The sequence below is a fragment of the Triticum dicoccoides genome, chromosome 1B, assembly GCF_002162155.2.
Source record: "Triticum dicoccoides isolate Atlit2015 ecotype Zavitan chromosome 1B, WEW_v2.0, whole genome shotgun sequence".
NCBI lineage: Eukaryota > Viridiplantae > Streptophyta > Magnoliopsida > Poales > Poaceae > Triticum > Triticum dicoccoides.
Window position 1 is genome coordinate 607,474,688 of NC_041381.1, and position 22,355 is coordinate 607,497,042.

The following is a 22,355-nucleotide window of genomic DNA, read 5'->3' on the forward strand; positions in this document are numbered from 1 at the left end:
GCCCGTGTACGAATGCATGAGTGATGTATGAGATGCCCGTGTTTGCACCATGTCCCGAATTGATCCTTGCACGTTCCTTCCTCGTTGCCATGCCGCCGTCCCCTGGGAACCCGGAATCCGGGAGCACCCCACCATCCTTGCATGACTCGCTCAAGCCCACTTTCTTTTGCACCGACATCTCGACGAGTTGTCGGATCATCGAAATGTTGCCGTGGCACCATTTTCGTTTCGCCGCCGTGGCACCCTTTTCGTTCCGCCATGGTGACCAAATGCTTCATAACATGCTCATGTCAACATTTTCGTAGAATTTGCATAAACCTTGATTATGTCATCCGCATCATGTTAACAACATTTAAAATGGTTTAAATTTGTGTTTGCATTAAATTGCTAAATAACACATGGGGATTTTTTGGAATTGTTGTTTGTTGTTCCGTCCTCATTTAAACTTGCCTAAATAGGTAGTTTAATTATGCTTCACCCCTTGCCATGTTTAATAAAGTTTAATATTGTTGAGTAGCTTATAACGAGATTAAACTAAATATGTCAATGTGGTGTTTTGTCAATATGCAACTTGTTGCATATTGAGCTCCACTTAACTTGTAGTATTGTTTGTTGCACTTTGCCATGCCATGCCTCATTAAACCGGACATGCATCATACTTGATTGTGCATCATGCCATGATTATGCTTGTGTTGTTTGTTTACTATGTTGTTTGCTTCTTTCCGGTTTGCTTATTTCGTTAGCTTCGGTTTCGTTCCGGAGTTGTGAGGATTCGTTCGACTACGTGCGTTTGTCTTCTTCATGGACTCGATCTTCTTCCTTGCGGGATCTCAGGCAAGATGACCATTTCCCTCGATATCACTTCTATCTTTGCTTGCTAGTTGCTTCGTTCTATGGCTATGCTGCGCTACCTGTCACTTGCTCTTCAAGCCTCCCAAATTGCCATGTCAGCCTCTAACTTTTTTTTTCACCCTTCCTAGCAAACCATTGCTTGGCTATGTTACCGCTTTGCTCAGCCCCTCTTATAGCATTGTTAGTTGCAGGTGAAGTTGAAGATTGCTTCATGATGGACAGGATTAGGTTGGGATATCACAATATCTCTTATTTAATTAATGCATCTACATATTTGGTAAAGGGTGGAAGGCTCGGCCTTATGCCTGGTGTTTTGTTCCACTCTTGCCGCCCTAGTTTCCGTCATACTGGTGTTATGTTCCTTGATTTTGCGTTCCTTACATGGTTGGGTGATTTATGGGACCCCCTTGACAGTTCGCTTTGAATAAAACTCCTCCAGCAAGGCCCAACATTGGTTTTAACATTTTCCACCTAAGCCTTTTTCCCTTGGGTTCTGCAGACTCAAGGGTCATCTTTATTTTAACCCCCTCGGGCCAATGCTCCTCTGAGTGTTGGTCCAAACTAGAGCCCTTTGCAGTGCCCCCTCAAGGAAACTTGAAGTCTGGTTTTAGTTGTACGGACTGCTCATCCGGTGTGCCCTGAGAACGAGATATGTGCAGCTCCTATCGGGATTTGTCGGCACAGTCGGGTGGTCTTGCTGGTCTTGTTTTACCATTGTTGAAATGTCTTGTAACCGGGATTCCGAGTCTAATCGGGTCTTCCTGGGAGAAGGAATATTCTTTGTTGACCGTGAGAGCTTGTGATGGGCTAAGTTGGGACACCCCTGCAGGGTATAAACTTTCGAGAGCCGTGCCCACGGTTATGTGGCAGATGGGAATTTGTTAACGTTCGGTTGTAGAGAACTTGACACTTGACTTAATTAAAACGCATCAACCGCGTGTGTAGCCGTGATGGTCTCTTTTCGGTGAAGTCCGGGAAGTGAACACGGTTTTGGGTTATGTATGAACGTAAGTAGTCTTTAGGATCACTTCTTGATCACTTCTGGCTTCTCGACCGTTCCGTTGCTTCCCTTCTCACTCTTATTTGCGTATGTTAGCCACCATATTTGCTTAGTGCTTGCTGCACCTCCACCTCATTACCACTTCCTACCCTTAAGCTTAAATAGTCTTGATCTCGCGGGTTTTGAGATTGCTGAGTCCTCGTGACTCACCAGATACTATAACAATAGTTGCAGGTGCCGATGATACCAGTGCAGATGATGCAACCGAGTTCAGATGGGAGCTCAACGAAGATCTTAGTTGTTGCTATGTTTTGTTTCTTCATGATCAGTAGTGGAGCCCAGTTGGGACGATCGGGGATCTAGCAGTTGGGTTATCTTCTTTTCTTTTGGCTTCGTCCGTAGTCGGACTATGCGTGTACTTTGAATGATGTATGATTATATGTTCATTGTGTGAAGTGGCGATTGTAAGCCAACTCTTTATCCCAGTCTTGTTCATTACATGGGATTGTGTGAAGATGACCCTTCTTGCGACAAAACCACAATGCGGTTATGCCTCTAAGTCGTGCTTCGACACGTGGGAGATATAGCCGCATCGTGGGTGTTACAACGTATTAATCAAACTATGATGGAAAATTGTTTGCGGCCCAATTTCTACGGCATTAGCCTATTACTTCATTTTTCTTGATATTCTTATCAATTGCACCCATACACTCTGGTACGTCTTAATTTGCCAAGGGCTTCATTACGCCCCATAATACGGCAACAAAGTTCGAACACTTTTTTACAGATAGTTCGGCACCCTGAACTTTTGCATTATATGCATCGGCTCCGAATCATGCCTTTGGTCAATAGTTGGGTTGCCTGGCTCCTGTGCTTACTACCTTACATTCCACTATATCAGCTAGGGTAGTAAAGGGAGAACTACTGTGATTGTGTCCTGGTTCATCCGGATGAGCACCTTAGTAGAGAAAGCCGAAAACTGACTGTCATGATGCGGCACGAGCCGGTCAGCTGTTCGAGAGGTTAAAAATCTTTTGCGATTTTTTCCACATTATGCGATGAATTGGTTTTTATCCGATCAGGTGTTTACAACACCCCAATTTCGGAATTACGAATACTAGGGGCTGCACCTAAATTTCTATTGTCAAACTCCTATGGCTAAGTGAGGGTGATGAAGCCACATAGTCCGATTGCCTGGTTCGTTGCGCTAAACACCTCCTTCAAGGACCAAACCATTGGATCAAGAGTGTTTATATTCCATCCCGAACACCCCCATACTAACTATGTTGGGGCTGAAGCCGACTGTCACGTCCCTAGCCTTGCTATGCACTTGGAGTAGCTTGGTTGCTGCATCATGTTTAAATTTCATTTAAACCTGAAATGGGGATTGTTCAAACCCTAGCACCAGATCAAATCAAATAGGTTCAACCTAAAATAATCTTCAATGAACCCAAAATGCCTTTGGAAATGTTCATGATTTTATATAAAGGTGAAAACCTCTGCCAAAAATGATGAGCATATTTCTTGGCCATTTATGGATTTTTGAATTAACTCATAAAGTATTTGAATTTGGGCATTTGAATGCTATAAATAATTTAATTGCTCAAATAATTCTGAAACTAAATGTGGGATGTTGAATATATTTCAGAAGGTGCCCACAATTATTTTCAGGATTTTTAGAAGTGCTATGGTATTTTTAATAAAGCCCAACACTTACAGAGAAATAGAAAAGCAAACAGATATAAAAAAAGAGAGAGAGGGACTTACCTGGCTGGCCCAGGTCCTGTGCAGCGCAGCTGGCGGCCCAGCCCACCTGGCCTTCTGCCAGTCATCTCCTAGCTCCTGCCAGGAGGACGATGCCGTGTCGCCCACGCATGCACCTGAGGTTTCCACCTCCTGCTTCGTGCTGGCGGCCTCCCCTTCGAGCCTGTCCGCGGGTGGAGACGCCACGCCACCCCCTGGAACTCTCTCACTCTCCCCCCTGCTCTCTCCCTCGCCGTTCCCCATCCTACCCAAACGGGTTCGTCGCCGCCGTCCGCACCACCGCAGCCATAGCCGACCCCGTGCCTCTCCGTGCTGACCCTGACGCCCGCCTCGACGCCGTGAAGTTTTCCCCTCAACAAGCGCAAGCCCGGACGCCCTGCAACACCGACACCACCATCGTCTTCCTCCTCGGGCTCCGACCACCACCGCCGTTGATTTGCCGCATGCAGGACGCCCCTGAGTCCTCCGAGCTTCTCTCCGACCTCGCAGTGAGCTCCTTATCCGAACCCTTCTCTTTTCCCTCGCATTTGCGAGCTCCAGGACGCATCTGCGCCATGGCCGAGAGCTCGGCTCCGCCGCGCATGTCGTCGTCGCCGTTCTAGCCACCTCCGCTTGCGTCCGAGCCCACCCTCGTGCTCAGAAAGCCCCCAGGAGCCGAATGCACCCACTCACCTGTCCTGCCGTGCCCCGTAGCACCGTCTCGAAGCACCTCTGAGCTCCAGCCGCGGCCCGGCTCGTCGCCGCTGCAGTTACACGCCTCCCTGGATCCTTCCGCTTGCGCCCCTAGATGCGGGCGAGTGAGGGCTCCCTCCTGGTGCCCTCAGCGCACTCAGCCGCTGCCCCTAGCACCACCCCGGTGAGCCGCCGCCGCACTGGATGGTCGCCGGCGGCCTAACCCCGGCCATGACGACGTGGCACGTCATTAGGGGCCAACCGGCACGCTTTAAAACCCCCAGGGGTCAATGATAGCCAGGCCCCATACCTTAATCAACCACAGGGTTATTTCCCTCTTTAACTTAAGCTAATGCTCGTGTGCCCACCTGTCAGTTTGACCTTGCCACCTCAGTGTTGACCTGGCCCCACTGATCAGCCTCTACTGCGACACTGTTAGAATGACATGCAGGACCCACAGGTCAGGTTTGACCTGGGTCAGCACAGTTGACCTGTTGACGTCACGCTGACGCAGTATTTGATTTCTGGATTTAATTTAATTCAAGAAATTCCAGAAAATGTTTAAAAGTTCTAAAAATCATATAAATTCAACCGTAACTCCAAATGAAATAATTTATATATGAAAAATTATCAAAAAAGTCCAATCTATCCATCTGTACCATTTTCATGCATGTTAGAACAACTTATGACTACTGTTTAGGACAATTCAATTAAATGGCATTTAAATAACCACATGTGGAGTTTGAATTTGAAACTTGGATTCAAACCAACTTCATTTAATCTGGTTTTAGTTGCATTAGCACAAACCACATCATATTGCCATGTCACATTCATGCATCATATTGTTGCATTGCATTGATTGTATTTATTCTTTGTTTGTCGGTGCTTGTCCCCTCTGAGTAGACGTGCACCGATGATGTGATCGATGACACCGATGAAGAACTATATTATCTTCATAAGTGCCAGGCAAGCAAAACCTCCTTGTTCATTCCGATACAATCCCACTCGACTGAGTACATGGTGGGTTGTCTCATTGAAGCCGTCCTTAGGAACTGAGTTCCGTGTTTGTGATCCATGAACAGTTACTACCACACATTGGGTTCCGGTAACTCGACCCCTCTCGACTTATTAATCAACATGATCTATGTCCAGGAGTTGCAACTAGTTTCTGGTGTTTGTAGGTTGTGTTAGTAGTCTACCAAGTGGTACCCGGTACAGGTGGGCTTGGGACAGACTAGGAACCGTGGCATGGTGTACCAAGCATAGATCCACCCGTCGAGGTGGGCTTGGGAACCCTGCACACATCGTTTGGGGCCGTGAGCGACACCCCGACCGGATCTCCTTGCGGATGGAACCCGAATAGGCGATAAACCTGGACGAGAGACTTGTGTGGTTAGTCAGGTCGTGGCCGACACCCTCACTGGGCTTTCGCTTGAAGGTTGCCGAGTACATCTCGTGTAAACGGCGGTAAGTGGTGAGAGCGAGTGTGAAGAAGTACACCCCTGCAGGGTTAATATGATCTATTCGAATAGCCGTGTCCGCGGTAAAGGACTTCTGGGTTGCCTATACAGTTCATAGACAAGTGAAAGTGGATACTCTAAAATACGCAAGATAAGCGTGAGTGCTATGGATGGCGTTCTCGTAGGGAGACGGGAGCGGATCCATAGTGGTGTATTGATATGGTGAATATGTGGACTCGTGTGCGCCACCTCAAAAGAGTTACTTGCAGTCGTAGTTCAGGATAGCCACCGAGTCAAAGCTGGCTTGCTGCAGTTAAACCCCACCACCCCTTTGTTGATAATGGTGCATATATAGTTAGTTCTGATGTAAGTCTTGCTGGGTACATTTGTACTCACGTTGCTTAATTTATGTTTTTGCAGAGAGATTTCAGTCTCACTAGTAGTACCGCTTGGACTTCGACGTTTAGCTTGTTACCTCAGCTACGATCTTGTGCCCTCGGCAGGATCTGATAGATAGACAGGCTTCTCAGCCTTTTGCATTTGTAGATGTCTGTACTCAGACATGTTAAGCTTCCGCTTGTGCTTTGACTTGTATGCTCTGAATGATGGGTCATGAGACTCATGTTTGTAATATCTCGCTCCTCGGAGCCTATTGAATAAATACTTTGAGTCGTAGAGTTATGTTGTGATGCGATGTTGTATTTGCACATATCGAGCATATTGTGTGTATGTTATTGAAATGCTTGGTATGTGTGGGATCTGACTATCTAGTTGTTTATCCTTGGTAGCCTCTCTTACCGGGGAATGTCTCCTAGTGCTTCCACTGAGCCCTGGTAGCTTGCTACTGCTCCGGAACACTTAGGCTGGCCGGCATGTGTCCTTCTTCGTTCCTGTGTCTGTCCCTTCGGGGAAATGTCACGCGGTGTCATCCGGAGTCCTGTTAGCCTGCTACAGCCCGGATTCTCCGGAGTCCTGCTAGCCTAGTTGCTACAGCCCGGATTCACTCGCTGATGACCAACACGTTCGTTGCTGGGTCATGTATGCCTGTCCCTGTAAGTTGGTGCCACTTTGGGTTTACGACTAGCCATGTCAGCCCGCGTTCTTTGTCATATGGATGCTAGCAACACTATTATATACGTGAGCCAAAAGGCGCAAACGGTCCCGGGCCTGGTAAGGCGACACCCGTGGGAATACCGTGCATGAGGCCGCAAAGTGATATGAGGTGTTACATGCTAGATCGGTGTGGCATAGGATCAGGGTCTTGACAGCTTTGGTATCAGAGCTTGACTACCTGTAGGTTTACCAATCCAAATTGGTTGAAGTCGAGTCTAGAAATTCTTTAGTTATATAAGGGAATTGATTGTGGGATGAAAAGTAAGGCTCTTTTTACTCCTTATACCTCATGCCCTCTGATCCGAGTCATCTTATCTTTCCTACGGGGTTAAGGAACTAGGCTTCTCATCTTTCTATTAGGATCACGTGTTACTAATCCGTAGACTTGTAAGATTGTTGGATTTAAGCCTCGGTTCAGTTCCTACTACTTCCTTATGATAATTTTTGATCTCGAAACCTTGATATTGTGCTTCTGAGTGGCTATGCCACCATTTTTCTATCATGTCTGCAATCTTTTTGAGCATTTACAGCCGTTATGCTATCCGAGTCATCCCAGGTTTCTAAATAGTCTGATGCATTTGCAAATCCCTTCTTCCCGTTCCCGATGTTCTTTGGGCCAGGTTAACCACACTAATCAGTGAGTTGAGGTGCTCTATTGCCTCGACATATATGTTGGAGTTATTATTATGACCCTAGGTGTCTTAGGGGATCATCTAGTAATCTAGCCATGTTCGTGTTCCCAGTGTGATGATTCTGGCCATCATTCTCGAAAGCATCCTGTGATGCCATTTAGTTAGTAGGTATTCTATTTCCGGGTTCTGAACCCGATACTCACCCTACTCACTTCATGTTGATAGTGTTTGCTCGTTCCTTTAGGTTATTAGTAACCTTTGTGATAGTCCTCGAGGCTCGTGGTATTTCCTTCTTCCAAATACTATGAACCACTTATGGCAGAAGTTCTTTGAACCAAGGATCACAACCAGAGTGATCTCGATGAGTTCTCCATTCTATATTGTGACCCTGCCAGTCCTACCTTTTCTGCATGGGTTATCCAGAAGAAATGTTAAGCTTTGCTCGACCTATGCATCCACAACTCAGAAAGTATATGTTCCTTGAGTTGTTACTCATCATTTGTATTCCGACCATTGGCTATCAATCGATAGTCTAGATTATGTGTGCATTCGTTCGTCGGTGCCTATCATTCTTGTGGTCCGTCAAGCCATTCTAGTTCAGAATGACTAGGAGAAACAAACTCCAGTACCTCATCCATTTCTAGGATTGGGTCAAAGCAGTTGTATTCCACAGATCAAATGCAATCAAGCTTTTGGTCTGTTCCACCTTGGAGTGTTACCCTCTTTGCGTTGGGATTGTCATGACAATTGCACCATCTCTTGTGAATTCTTGACGTAGTGATACTTCTCGCCATCCTTATTCATTCCTCGGTTCCGTGTTGTTGCAGCCGGAGTGCTGACAAGTGAATCGTGATGTGTGAACTCAGTAGCAACTCCGCTGCTTGGTAGTTAAAGGACAATAATTTCATTCTTAGCATGCTGGTTATTGAATCATCATTCTAAGATTGATCGTGCTACCTAGTCCATTCTCCTGGTGCACTCCTTGATCAATGAGTTAGGATTATTTCAAATCTTCGCTCTATTGATCATATCGTCTTGCCCTGAAAAGGAAGATTGTTCTCGAGCTTAGTAACATATCGGTGGTTCGTGATTTCCCGAATATCTTCTCGGAAGTATTACCAGGTTGTCCCTTGACCACTATGTTAAGTTTATGATTATGTTGGTTTCCTTGTAAACCACCCTTTCTCCAAGAATCCGTGTTGGATACCCCTGAGCTAGTTGGTTAAGCTAAACGACAACTTGGAGAGTTGGAAGATAAAAGCTTACCCAACTTAGTTCGTTTCAAAGGGATATCTTGGTGTTGGTGTGTTAGTTGAAGAAAGATGATATCTTCATCGATTGGTCCCTGTGATCAGTTGTTGGACCTATTGTCTTATAAAAACTTTGATTTGAGTATGGGCTATCGTCAAATCAAATCAGAACCAACGATGTTCGTAATGTTGTCTTACTCGCGGTTATCCCTCGAGCATACACCATTACATCTTTTGGGTATGACCAATGCTATGTCCTTGTTCACATAATTATGGAATTCCATTTATATGGTCATCCAGATGACTTGTTGTTGAGCCCATCAGCAGCATTTTACCTTCTCCATGATCATGTTGAACATCCATCTAGTGTTGGAAACTTTTGTAAACATTAACTCCGTGTTCCATTCATGAGGTATATGTTCGGATGAAAGAAATGACTTTCTCTAATTCACGTGCACTTGGTGTAAGTGGCCACCATGGATCCGAGAAAGATTGTTTTTGCTTCCTTTGGAATCATCCCAAGTCAGTCATGCATGTGCGAAGTATACATTGGATTGTGAGATTAGCTACCTCCATTCTATATGTGTCCCTAGCACGCCAAGCCACTAATTGACTTGCTCAAGGATAAGAAGTTCATCGATAAGTGCACAAGGACTTCGATATCCTCGATGCTGGTTCCCCACCGAAACTCGGTAGTGTTTTATTGTAAGACTACCATGTGATCATGTTTTGTCTGGGACAACGTGTTCACATGTGTGTAGCAGAACCAGCTCATGTTTTGGAGCTTGCTGTCCTAGTTCATCTCCCGAGAATCTCGCAACGTTATCTCGTCGACTTGTGTTGCAACTCTTGTTTTCAGACATGTGAGTCTGGAATATCCTGACACCAACCAGATCTGAATCTCAGGCAGATATGATGGTTGGAATAATTCCCAAGAACTATTATATTGGTCTCTCTGTAACCCGGTAAAGTGGATGTCGTGGTGAACACACCCAGCCGGAAGACCTATTGTTGTAGTATCTTGATTGAGGAAGTTGGCCACCTCCCCATAAGGATTTCGTAGGATTTACTCCAGTAGTTACTCCTTATGGATTCTTGCGCTCCCGAAGTCTGACCTTTTACTTGATGTCCTAGTTATCAAACCATATCTATAAATGGGTTGCGATAGCACATCAAGGAGAACATTAGAAGAGGAGTGATAGATGTCTCTCGGTCGATCATCCAGATTTTGTTCCTTGGCCTGGCTAAGGTGAAATCTGAGACGGTGTTATGTTCTTTGCATCCGCATCTCTTCCACCGGTATTCATCATGGTAGTACGTTGTGTTGCCAGGATCCTTGACACGGATATTGGTAAAACCTTGATGGATATGGAAATGCTCAAGTTCTTGAGAGCACACACACGCTAGGTGTTATCATCGGCACTAACTGGGATTGCTCTCAGTTTCCTCAGTTATGCTATAACTTTTCAAACAGTGAACTCACTCTCCACTGTTGAGCTTCTCCCCAGTTACTAAAATCATCCCTTGTGTTGTTTTCAACAAGGTAATGCACATCATCCATTCTAATCCGGGTATGCCATTCTACCGAAACCCTCCACACGATCGCTTGAGAATTGTCTTAGGCTGGTATAAAGAGTTTCAATGATCTCTGAATCAAAGGTAATTCTTTTTGCCACCTAAGGGGATATTTCTACGAGTCACCTTCCCTAAGATGCATCGTTATGGTATCATGGCAACTCAACTCCTCGCTACGTTGACAACCGTTCACCACCCTCTTAGGTGTGAAATTGTTGTCTATCTAGTGAACATTCGTCATCTGTTTCACTCCATAACTCTAGTTGTATGCTTCGTGTCTGAGCCCGAGAGATGGTTCTATGTCTCATTCCGTGAGTTGCTCGATCTTCGAGAAGATCGATTCTTCTAGAGTTTTCCTTTCTTCTCGTTGTCATGTTGGATGGAGTTCTCAGAGCAAGACTTCGAGACAATGATGGTGGTCGAATCAACGCTCTTATGAAGTGCACCCTGGATCGTGAAGATTGTGTTAGTTTGCGTTCCCCCTTCATCTTACCCTACGCTTGAATCTCGGGACGAGATTCTTCCTTAGTGGGGGTGAGTTGTCACGTCCCTAGCCTTGCTATGCACTTGGACTAGCTTGGTTGCTGCATCATGTTTAAATTTCATTTAAACTTGAAATGGGGATTGTTCAAACCCTAGCACCAGATCAAATCAAATAGGTTCAACCTAAAATAATCTTCAATGAATCCAAAATGCCTTTGGAAATGTTCATGATTTTTGATAAAGGTGAAAACCTCTACCAAAAATGATGAGCATATTTCTTGGCCATTTATGGATTTTTGAATTAACTCATAAAGTATTTGAATTTGGGCATTTGAATGCTATAAATAATTTAATTGCTCAAATAATTCTGAAACTAAATGTGGGATGTTGAATATATTTCATAAGGTGCCCACAATTATTTTCAGGATTTTTAGAAGTGCTCTGGTATTTTTAATAAAGCCCAACACTTACAGAAAAATAGAAAAGCAAACAGATATAAAAAAGAGAGAGAGAGGGACTTACCTGGCTGGCCCAGGTCCTGTGCAGCGCAGCTGGCGGCCCAGCCCACCTGGCCTTCTGGCAGTCATCTCCTAGCTCCTGCCAAGAGGACGACGCCGTGTCGCCCGCGCATGCACCTATGGTTTCCACCTCCTGCTTCGTGCTGGCGGCCTCCCCTTCGAGCCTGTCCGCGGGTGGAGACGCCACGCCACCCCCTGGAACTCTCTCACTCTCCCCCCTGCCCTCTCCCTCGCTGTTCCCCATCCTACCCGAACGGGTTCGTCGCCGCCGTCCACACCACCGCAGCTATAGCCGATCCCGTGCCTCTCCGTGCTGACCCTGCCGTCCGCCTCGACGCCGTGAAGTTTTCCCCTCAACAAGCGCAAGCCCGGACGCCCTGCAACACCGACACCAGCATCGTCTTCCTCCTCGGGCTCTGACCACCACTACCATCGATTCGCCGCACGCAGGACGCCCCCGAGCCCGCCGAGCTTCTCTCCGACCTCGTAGTGAGCTCCTTATCTGAACCCCTCTCTTTTCCCTCACATTTGCGAGCTCCAGGACGCATCCCCGCCATGGCCGAGAGCTTGGCTCCGCCGCGCATGTCGTTGTCGCCGTTCTAGCCGCCTCCGCTTGCGTCCGAGCCCACCCTCGTGCTCAGAAAGCCCCCAGGAGCCGAACGCACCCACTCACCTATCCTGTCGTGCCCCGTGGCGCCTTCTCGAAGCACCTCCGAGCTCCGGCCGCGGCCCGGCTCGTCGCCGCTGCAGTTACACGCTGCCCTGGATCCTTCCGCTTGCGCCCCTAGATGCGGGCGAGCGAGGGCTCCCTCCTGGTGCCCTCAGAGCACTCAGCCGCTGCCCCTAGCACCACCCCAGCGAGCTGCCGCCGCACTGGATGGTCGCCGACGGCCTAACCCCAGCCTTGACGACGTGGCACGTCATTAGGGGCTAACTACCACGCTTTAAAACCCCCAGGGGTCAATGACAGCCGGGCCCCATACCTTAATTAACCACAGGGTTATTTCCCTCTTTAACTTAAGCTAATGCTCGTGTGCCCACTTGTCAGTTTGATCTTGCCACCTCAACGTTGACCTGGCCCCACTGGTCAGCCTCTACCGCGACACTGTTAGACTGACATGCAGGACCCACAGGTCAGGTTTGACCTCGGTCAGCGCAGTTGACCTGTTGACGTCACGCTGACGCAGTATTTGATTTCTGGATTTAATTTAATTCAATAAATTCCAGAAAATATTTAAAAGTTCTAAAAATCATATAAATTCAACCGTAACTCCAAATGAAATAATTTATATATGAAAAATTATCAGAAAAATCCAATCTATCCATCTGTACCATTTTCATGCATGTTAGAACAACTTATGACTACTGTTTAGGACAATGCAATTAAATGGCGTTTAAATAACCACATGTGGAGTTTGAATTTGAATCTTGGATTCAAACCAACTTCATTTAATCTGGTTTTAGTTGCATTAGCACAAACCACAACATATTGCCATGTCACATTCATGCATCATATTGTTGCATTGCATTGATTGTGTTTCTTCTTTGTTTGTCGGTGCTTGTCCCCTCTCAGTAGACGTGTACCGATGATGTGATCGATGACACCGATGAAGAACTATATTATCTTCAGAAGTGCTAGGCAAGCAAAACCTCCTTGTTCATTCTGATACAATCCCACTCTCTCGCTCCTGCCCTCTTTTACTGCATTAGGACAACACCGATTCAACTGTTACATGCTGCGGTAGTTGAACCCCTTTTCCTCTGCATGACCTGCCATTGCCACAGTAAATAGATGAAACCCACTAGCATGAGTAGGAGTTGTTTGAGCCCTGATGTGCCTACTCATTCATGTTTGTTTGTCATGCCTGCTACTCCTTAGAGTTGAGTCAGGTTTGATTCATTGGGGATGAATTGGAGGTGTGTGAACACATCCTACTATGTGTGAGCTAAGTGTGTGAACACGATTTGGTAAAGGTAGCGGTGAGAGGCCATGTAGGAGTACATGGTGGGTTGTCTCATTGAAGCCGTCCTTAGGAACTGAGTTCTGTGTTTGTGATCCATGAACAGTTACTACCACACATTGGGTTCCGATAACTCGACCCCTCTCGACTTATTAATCAACATGATCTATGTCCAGGAGTTGCAACTAGTTTCTGGTGTTTGTAGGTTGTGTTAGTAGTCTACCAAGTGGTACCCGATACAGGTGGGCTTGGGACAGACTAGGCACCGTGGCACGGTGTACCAAGCGTAGATCCACCCGTCGAGGTGGGCTTGGGAACCTTGCACACATCGTTTGGGGCCGTGAGCGACACCCCGGCCGGATCTCCTTGCGGATGGAACCCGAATAGGCGATAAACTTGGACAAGAGACTTGTGTGGTTAGTCAGGTCGTGGCCGATACCCTTGCTGGGCTTCCGCTTGATGGTTGCCGAGTACATGTCGTGTAAACGGCGGTAAGTGGCGAGAGCGTGTGTGAAGAAGTACACCCCTGCAGGGTTAATATGATCTATTCTAATAGCCATGTCCGCGGTAAAGGACTTCTGGGTTGCCTATACAGTTCATAGACAAGTGAAAGTGGATACTGTAAAATACGCAAGATAAGCATGAGTGCTATGGATGGCGTTCTCGTAGGGAGACGAGAGCGGATCCATAGTGGTGTATTGATATGGTGAATATGTGGACTCGTGTGCGCCACCTCAAAAGAGTTACTTGCAGTCGTAGTTCAGGATAGCCACCGAGTCAAAGCTGGCTTGCTGCAGTTAAACCCCACCACCCCTTTGTTGATAATGGTGCATATGTAGTTAGTTCTGATGTAAGTCTTGCTGGGTACATTTGTACTCACGTTGCTTAATTTATGTTTTTGCAGAGAGACTTCAGTCTGACTAGTAGTACCGCTTGGACTTTGACGTTTAGCTTGTTACCTCAGCTATGATCTTGTGCCCTTGGCAGGATCTGATAGATAGACAGGCTTCTCACCCTTTTTCATTTGTAGATGTCTGTACTCAGACATGTTAAGCTTCCTCTTGTGCTTTGACTTGTATGCTCTGAATGATGGGTCATGAGACTCATGTTTGTAATATCTCGCTCCTCGGAGCCTATTGAATAATTACTTGGAGTCGTAGAGTTATGTTGTGATGCCATGTTGTATTTGCACATGTCGAGCATATTGTGTGTATGTTATTGAAATGCTTGGTATGTGTGGGATCTGATTATCTAGTTGTTTATCCTTGGTAGCCTCTCTTACCGGGAAATGTCTCCTACTGTTTCCACTGAGCCCTGGTAGCTTGCTACTGCTCTGGAACACTTAGGCTAGCCGACATGTGTCCTTCTTCGTTCCTATGTCTATCCCTTCGGGGAAATGTCACGCGGTGTCATACGGAGTCCCGTTAGCCTGCTATAGCCCGGATTCTCCGGAGTCCTGCTAGCCCAGTTGGTACAGCCCGGATTCACTCGCTGATGACCGACACGTTCGTTGCTGGGTCATGTATGCTTGTCCCTGTAAGTTGGTGCCACTTTGGGTTTACGACTAGCCATGTCAGCCCGGGTTCTTTGTCATATGGATGCTAGCAACACTATCATATATGTGAGCCAAAAGGCGCAAACGGTCCCGGGCCTGGTAAGGCGACACCCATGGGAATACCGTGCGTGAGGCCGCAAAGTGATATGAGGTGTTACATGCTAGATCGGTGTGGCATATGATCGGGGTCCTGACACCGACGACTGGCCAAGTCTCAGATTCAATGAAAACGGCCGCACAGGAGGCAAAATTTAAAAAAAAACAAGCATTATATTACATCACGACCTTGTTTCATGGTACAGGACATGATAACATGAATGTATTCATTTAAATATAATATCCTTAGCACATTGCTCCACCACAATGCGGGATCCCTCTTGGACATTGTCAAAATACAGCTCAGGTGTGCGGTGCTCCTTGCCAGCGGGCGGTCCTTCGGTCGCAAGCTTCACGGCGCCTTCAATGCAGACCGACCGCTTGATGGCATCAAACCGAGGGCAAGCATTGACCAGCCACTTCACGAGCCCGAAGTAGCTTCTGGGTATGGCTTCGGCAGGCCATAGCCGGATTATTAAATCCTTCATGGCTAGTTCGTCCACCCTATGCAATTCAACCAGCTGTTTTAGCTGATCGCTAAAGGGCACCAAATGTTCTGGCGCAAGGTCTTGCGACCAAAACAGCTCCTCCATGGAGCTCCCCTCTTTGGCTCAGAAGAACTCTACAGCGTCTGAAATGCTACGCGGCAGATCCGCAAATGCCCTGGAGAACTCCAAATCCGGGTTAGTTAGAGGAACCTTTTATTCACATATTTGCTCTGCATAATAAAGGCCTTACCCGCCGCGATTTTCTGGCTTCCTGGACTTCCTGGAGGGCGCCCTAGGCTTCAACCCGGGCATCGTGTGTGAGGGAGTCCTGGACTAAGGGGTCCTCAGATAGCCGGACTATATATTTTGGCCAGACTATTGGACTGTGAAGATACAAGATAGAAGACTTCGTCCCATGTCCAGATGGGACTCTCCTTTGCGTGGAAGGCAAGCTTGGCGATTCGGATATGTAGATTCCTTTCTCTGTAACTGACTTTGTACAACCCTAGTCCCCTCCGGTGTCTATATAAACCAGAGGGTTTAGGCTTCTATGGTTTAGCCATAACAATCATAACCTCATAGGCTAGACTTCTAGGGTTTAGCCGTTACGATCTCATGGTAGATAAACTCTTGTAATACTTATATTCATCAAGATCAATCAAGCAGGAACTAGGGTATTACCTCCATAGAGAGGGCCCGAACCTGGGTAAATATTGTGTCCCCCACCTCTTGTTACCATTAGCCTTAGACGCATAGTTCGGGACCCCCTACCCGATATCTGCCGGTTTTGACACCAACATTGGTGCTTTCATTGAGAGTTCCGCTGCGTCGTCATCAGAAGGCTTGATGGCTCCATCAATCGTCTACAACAACATAGTCCACGGGGGATCTTCCTCCCCGGGCAGATCTTCGTATTCGGCGGCTTCGCACTGCGGGTCAGCTCGCTTGGCCATCTGGAGCAGATCAACAGCTACACCCCTGGCCATCATGTCAGATTCGGGAGCCTGAATTTTGTGGCCGATATCCGCGGAGACTTGATCTTTGATGGGTTTGAGCCCATAACGGCTGTCCCCGGCCACCACAATGAACATGACCTAGATCTGTCATCCGGCCGTGCGCTGGAGATAGCGCCTATGACTGCTCCGGCCCTAGAGCTGGAGCGGACTACGTCGTCCGAAGACAGGAGGCTAAACCCCGCCATAGAGGCCGCAGACTCAGCGGTGCTCGAGCCACACACAGACCCAACATCGAGCTGGGCCTCTGTCATCGGAACCTAGGACTCATCTCCGGCCATGGGTTCCGAACCTCGTGCATCCACGTCTATCAAACCTAATTGGGCGCCTGTCTTGGAGTTCAGCTCTGCGGACATCTTTCGGCACTCGCCTCTTGGTGACATGTTAAGCTCATTAAAATCCCTCTCATTGTCGGGGGACACTCGGCCGAACTATGTTCGGCTCGAATGGGAAGCGGATGATGAAGAACTTTGTTTCCCACCCACCATCCACTTCATAGCCACTGTCGAAGACTTAGCCGACATGCTCGGTTACGACTCCGAGGACATCGACGGTATGGACGACGATGCCGGAGAGGAGGAGGCACAAAAACCACCACCTTTAGGGTAGTGGAGAGCTACATCGTCATATGATATATACATGGTGGACACACCTAAGGAGAATGAGGCCGACACCGAGAACAACATGCCTATCGATGAACCTCCCAAACATCGGCGTCGCAAGCACCAACCTCGATCCAGCAAAAGGAAAAACAGCAACACTGTCACGGATGATGATAATAACCTCAACCAAGACGAAGACCCCGCAGACCCAGCGTTGGAGCAGGGCGTGCAAGAGGACGGTGAACACAGTCCGAAGATGATGTCCGACCACAGCGACACCGAAGACAGCAATTACCAACCTATCTCTAAGGAGGAGATCAGCCTGGGCGATGATGAATTTGTCATCCTAGAAGAACCATTAGAACAAGAACGCCTCCACCAACGGCTTATCGCCACTGCAAGGAGCCTGAAGAAGCAGAAGCAATGGCCTAAAGACGCACAGGATACGCTCAACGACAAGTGGAACGAAGTGCTAGACGCTGAGGAAAAATATGGTGGTAACCGCCAAACAAAGAGCTATCCAAAACGTAAGCTGCTACCTGAATTCCATGACGAGGCTATCGTGCCTATACCGCCGAAAAACAATACGACCAACAGGCCGGACCGACCACCTCATGATTGAGACAGAGCAGCTAGCAATGCCGTACACAAGCCCGCACCCCCTCCCCGGAAAGGAAGGAAGGTCGCGGCCCAGGACCAGAAACATGATCTACGTGAGGACCTGGACAAAAAAGCTGGCAAAACTAGGTCCATCTACGGATCCAGGGAACATGCTCCTACATGGGATCACGATTATCAAACAAAATACGCCAGCCATCTACCATCTTGGAACCAATACCGAACATCACAACCGTCGGACCCAATCCATGACACAGCTAGATACAGGGGTGCCACACACCCCCTGTGCTTCACTGATGAGGTGGTGGAACATGATTTTCCAGAAGGGTTCAAATCCGTAAACATCGAGGCGTATGAAGGAACGACGGACCCTACGGTTTGAATAGAAGACTTTATTCTTCATATCCACATGGCCCGCGGAGATGATCTCCACGCCATTAAATATTTACCCCTCAAGTTAAAAGGACCATCTCGGCACTGGCTAAAAATCCTCCCTGAAAATTCCATAGGAAGCTGGGAGGAACTTGAGGATGCTTTTCGGGCCAATTTCCAAGGGACCTATGTCCGGCCCCTGGATGCAGGCGATCTAAGTCACATAATCCAACAACCCAAAGAATCAGCCCGTAAGCTTTGGAACCGGTTTCTCACTAAGAAGAACCAAATCGTCAACTGTCCGGACGCCGAAGCCTTAGCAGACTTCAAACACAGTGTCTGGGACGAATGGCTAGCTAGACACCTCAGCCAGGAAAAGCCAAGGACATGGTTTCCTTAACCACACTCATGACCCGCTTTTGCATGGGCGAAGACAACTGGTTAGCCCGTAGCAGCACCAATGATCCCGACACATATGAGGTTAGGGATGGCAATGGAAAACCACGCCGCAACAAAAACAAGCGCCAGAACAATGAAGAAAGCCCAGATAATACATCGGTAAACGTCGGATTCAGGGGCTCCAGACCCGGTCAACGGAAGAAATCATTTAAAGGAAACAAGGACAATCCATCCAATATGGACAAAATCCTAGACAGGCCCTGCCAGATCCACGACACTCTCGATAAACCGGCTAATCATACCAACAGAGAATGTTGGGTCTTCAAGCAGGCTGAAAAAATCAATGCCGAACACAAAGGGAAGGGACCTCATAGCAAAGACGAGGATGAACCTCGCCAGCCGAACACGGGGGGACAGAAGAATTTTCCGCCGGAGATCAAAACAGTGAACATGATCTATGTCACTCACATCCCAAAGAGGGGGCGCAAAGGCGCACTCTGAGACGTCTATGATGTTGAGCCCGTCGCCCCTAAATTCAACCCATGGTCGGCCTGTCCGATCACCTTTGATCGCAGGGATCATCCGACTAGTATCTGTCACGGGGTTCGGCTGCCCTAGTGCTCGACCCAATAATTGACGGATACCACCTCACCCGAGTCCTGATGGATGGCGGCAGTAGTCTCAATCTGATATATTAGGACACTATCTGCAAGATGGGATAGACCCGTCAAGAATCAAGCCAAGCAGCACTACCTTTAAAGGAGTTATACCGGGCGTGGAAGCCCGCTGCACGGGCTCTCTAACATTGGATGTCGTATTCGGCTCCCCCGACAACTTTCAAAGCGAAGAACTAATCTTCGACATCGCTCCATTGCGAAGTGGCTATCATGCACTACTCGGAAGAACGGCCTTCGCCCGTTTTAATGCAGTCCTGCATTATGCTTATCTAAAACTCAAAATGCCTAGACCACGTGGCGTCATCACGGTTAGTGGAAATATGGAGTGTTCTCTTCATACAGAAGAATACACGGCGGCTCTAGTAGTCGAAGCACAAAATGGCCTATTCAAGCCGAGTAGCTTCTCGGTCTTTAAGACCGTGGACCCAGCTAAACGAATCCGGCACACCTCAGTGCGACAACTCAGATAAACCTGAACTCGATTAGCAGCTACACCCCAATCGACCGTCCCATAAGGAGACCACATATGTGCCACGTATACATAAATATACACTCGAAATTACTTGCGCGGCGATGGGGGCACACTGCACACAAAAGGTCCATAGTTCAGATCGACCCTATTCGGACCCGAGAAGCTATATTTCACGGTTCATTAAAACAAACCAGCTTTACTTACGGCCACACCAGATTCTTTTTACCTGGTTTTTTCCTTTCTACAGATGGCCATCATACTATACCCTTCAAGGACACTTCACAACGGAGACAAAGGTGCAGTTGTGCAGCAGGGCCCCGCATTAAGGTTTCCTTTTTAGATTAAGACCCTGTGTAAACCTGTTTTTATCTCCTTTTGTTTTATACTTTCCTGGCATGTAAAATGTCCAAGAAAGATATCGGCATCATCTGTAAACATATGGCTTGCCGTACTAAAGTGGATGTTATAGAAGCAACTCGGTTCATATTGTGTTTTGAGATTTATGCTCTCATCACCCATGCTCTTTCCCCACGCCGGATTGCCATACGTGCCTTGATACCAGGGTTTATCACCAGGGGCTGCATTTAGCCCGGTGTATACTGAAAAGTCCGGACACCTGTAGGGAGTGTTCGGCGTCGCGAGTTTGGCCTTATATGCATCAGCTTCGAATCATGTCTTTGGTCAATAGTTGGGTTGCCCGGCTCCTATGCTCACTGCCTTATGTTCCGCTATATCGGCTAGGGTAGTAAAGGGAGAACTACTACGATTGTGTCCTGGCTCGTCCAGATGAGCACCTCAGTAGAGAAAGCCAAAAACTGACTATCATGATGCGGCGAGAGCTGGTCAAACACTCGATGACTCATCGGGATCTTCGCGATTCCCTCCGTGTTAAATGAAGGACTGTCCTTCTGGTCACGTATGTACACGCACCATATTCGGATAATCGCGGACATACCGGGGCTATATAGTAGCCCCACCGTCAAACTCCTATGGCTAAGTGAAAGTGTTAAAGATCTATAATCTGATTGCCTAGTTCACCACACTAACTCCTCCTTAACAGACTAAGACGTTGGGTCAAGTGTGATCAAGTGCTTTCCCGAACACCCCCATGTTATACGCGAGGTGGCTGAAGCCGACGACTGCAAACTTTCAGATTATACATATAAAGACGACCACACAGGAGGCACCAAAACTTTTTGGGCAAAAAGTATGAAAACATACCCTTAAATATATCATAATATTGTTATTACAATTTTGATACACTTTACTCGAACATAATATTCTTCGAGCACTGACCCTCTATCAAGCGGGCACCCTCTAGGACATCTTCAAAGTAGTGTTCTGGCATGTTAAGGTCCTTGCCTTCGGGTGGACTCTGCGCTGCAATATCGGTGACCATCATCTTCGCCCAGTATATCTTGACACGGGCAAGGGCCATCCGTGCACCTTCTATGCACGTTGACCGCTTCATAGCATCGATACGCAACACCGCATTAACAAGTTGCCGCACCATACCGAAATAACTATTCGGAATGGGTTCAGTTGGCCACATCCGGGCTATGACGTCCTTCATGGCAGTGCCGGACAACCTGTGGATCTCGGTCCATTGGACCATCTCTTCATTCAACAGTTGATGCTTCGGCGTGTCAAATTTCGACCAAAACAACTTTTTCGTCTCATGTGCTTCTTGTGCGTGGAAAAACTGATTCGCATCGACAACACTCTTCGGCAGGTCCATAAAGGCGTCTGGAGAACTCCACAGCTGATTAAGCGGCACATACTTCAGATCGCCAAACTTAGTTTGCAATAAAATGGGCTTACTAGCCGCGATCTCCCCAGCTTGTCGGATTTCCTCCTAAGCTGCTCCAGACTCAGACCGAGCTTCCTTCGCCTCTTGTAAGGCCTTGCCAAGATCGGCCGCTTTAGCTTTGTTATCTTTCTAAAGAACTTGGCATCGGCTAGTGACATTCTTCAGCTCAAGTGCCATGGTAGATATCCTCTCCTCGCACTAACGCCGAGTAGTCCGCTCGACTTTTAATTCGGCGGCTACCTTTTTGGCAGCCGCATTACTCATCCTGGCTTGTTCATTGGCCCGGGCAAGTTCTGCCCGAAGGGTTTCAACTGCGGTGGCACTATCTACAGTTATGCATATACAAGTAATCATATCACGCTCATTTTATAATACTAGCATGTATGGAATGCCCCAAAGACATACTCTGCGCCTCGTCGAGCCGCCTCTTAACAAGAGTGATGTCATCATCCGCCACATCAACTTTCTGCTTAAGATGTGGCACCTCGGTAGCACTACAAAAAAAGACACATCCGTGACATTTTGGGCCGAACGAATTTTTTTTCTGTCATACATATGACACTTCTATGACGATAATTGTGACAAAACCCGGTATCATCCTAGATGTGGTGGGCTCCTACTTCTATGACAAAAAATCATGACAGAAAATGGGCTTTTCGTCCTTGGCGGGCCGGAGACGCAGCTGCATGACATTCTTTGGTCCGTCCATGACGGAAAAAACCGTGGTAGAAGCGAGGGGGAGGAAATTTTTTTGGGAGGTCGGGGGCTGAGCGATGCACGTTTCTGTTGTACACGTGCGCGCGTGTGTGCGAGGCGTTGGCTCTAACTGAACCCGAGCGAGGCGTTGGGCTCTAACTGAACCCGAGCGATTGCACTGCAGGCTACGTGTTACTGAACCCGATCGAGCGATCGATTCCTTCGCTACTACTGCTAACTGAAGCCGATCGATGCTGCCTCTCTGGATGAACAGTGA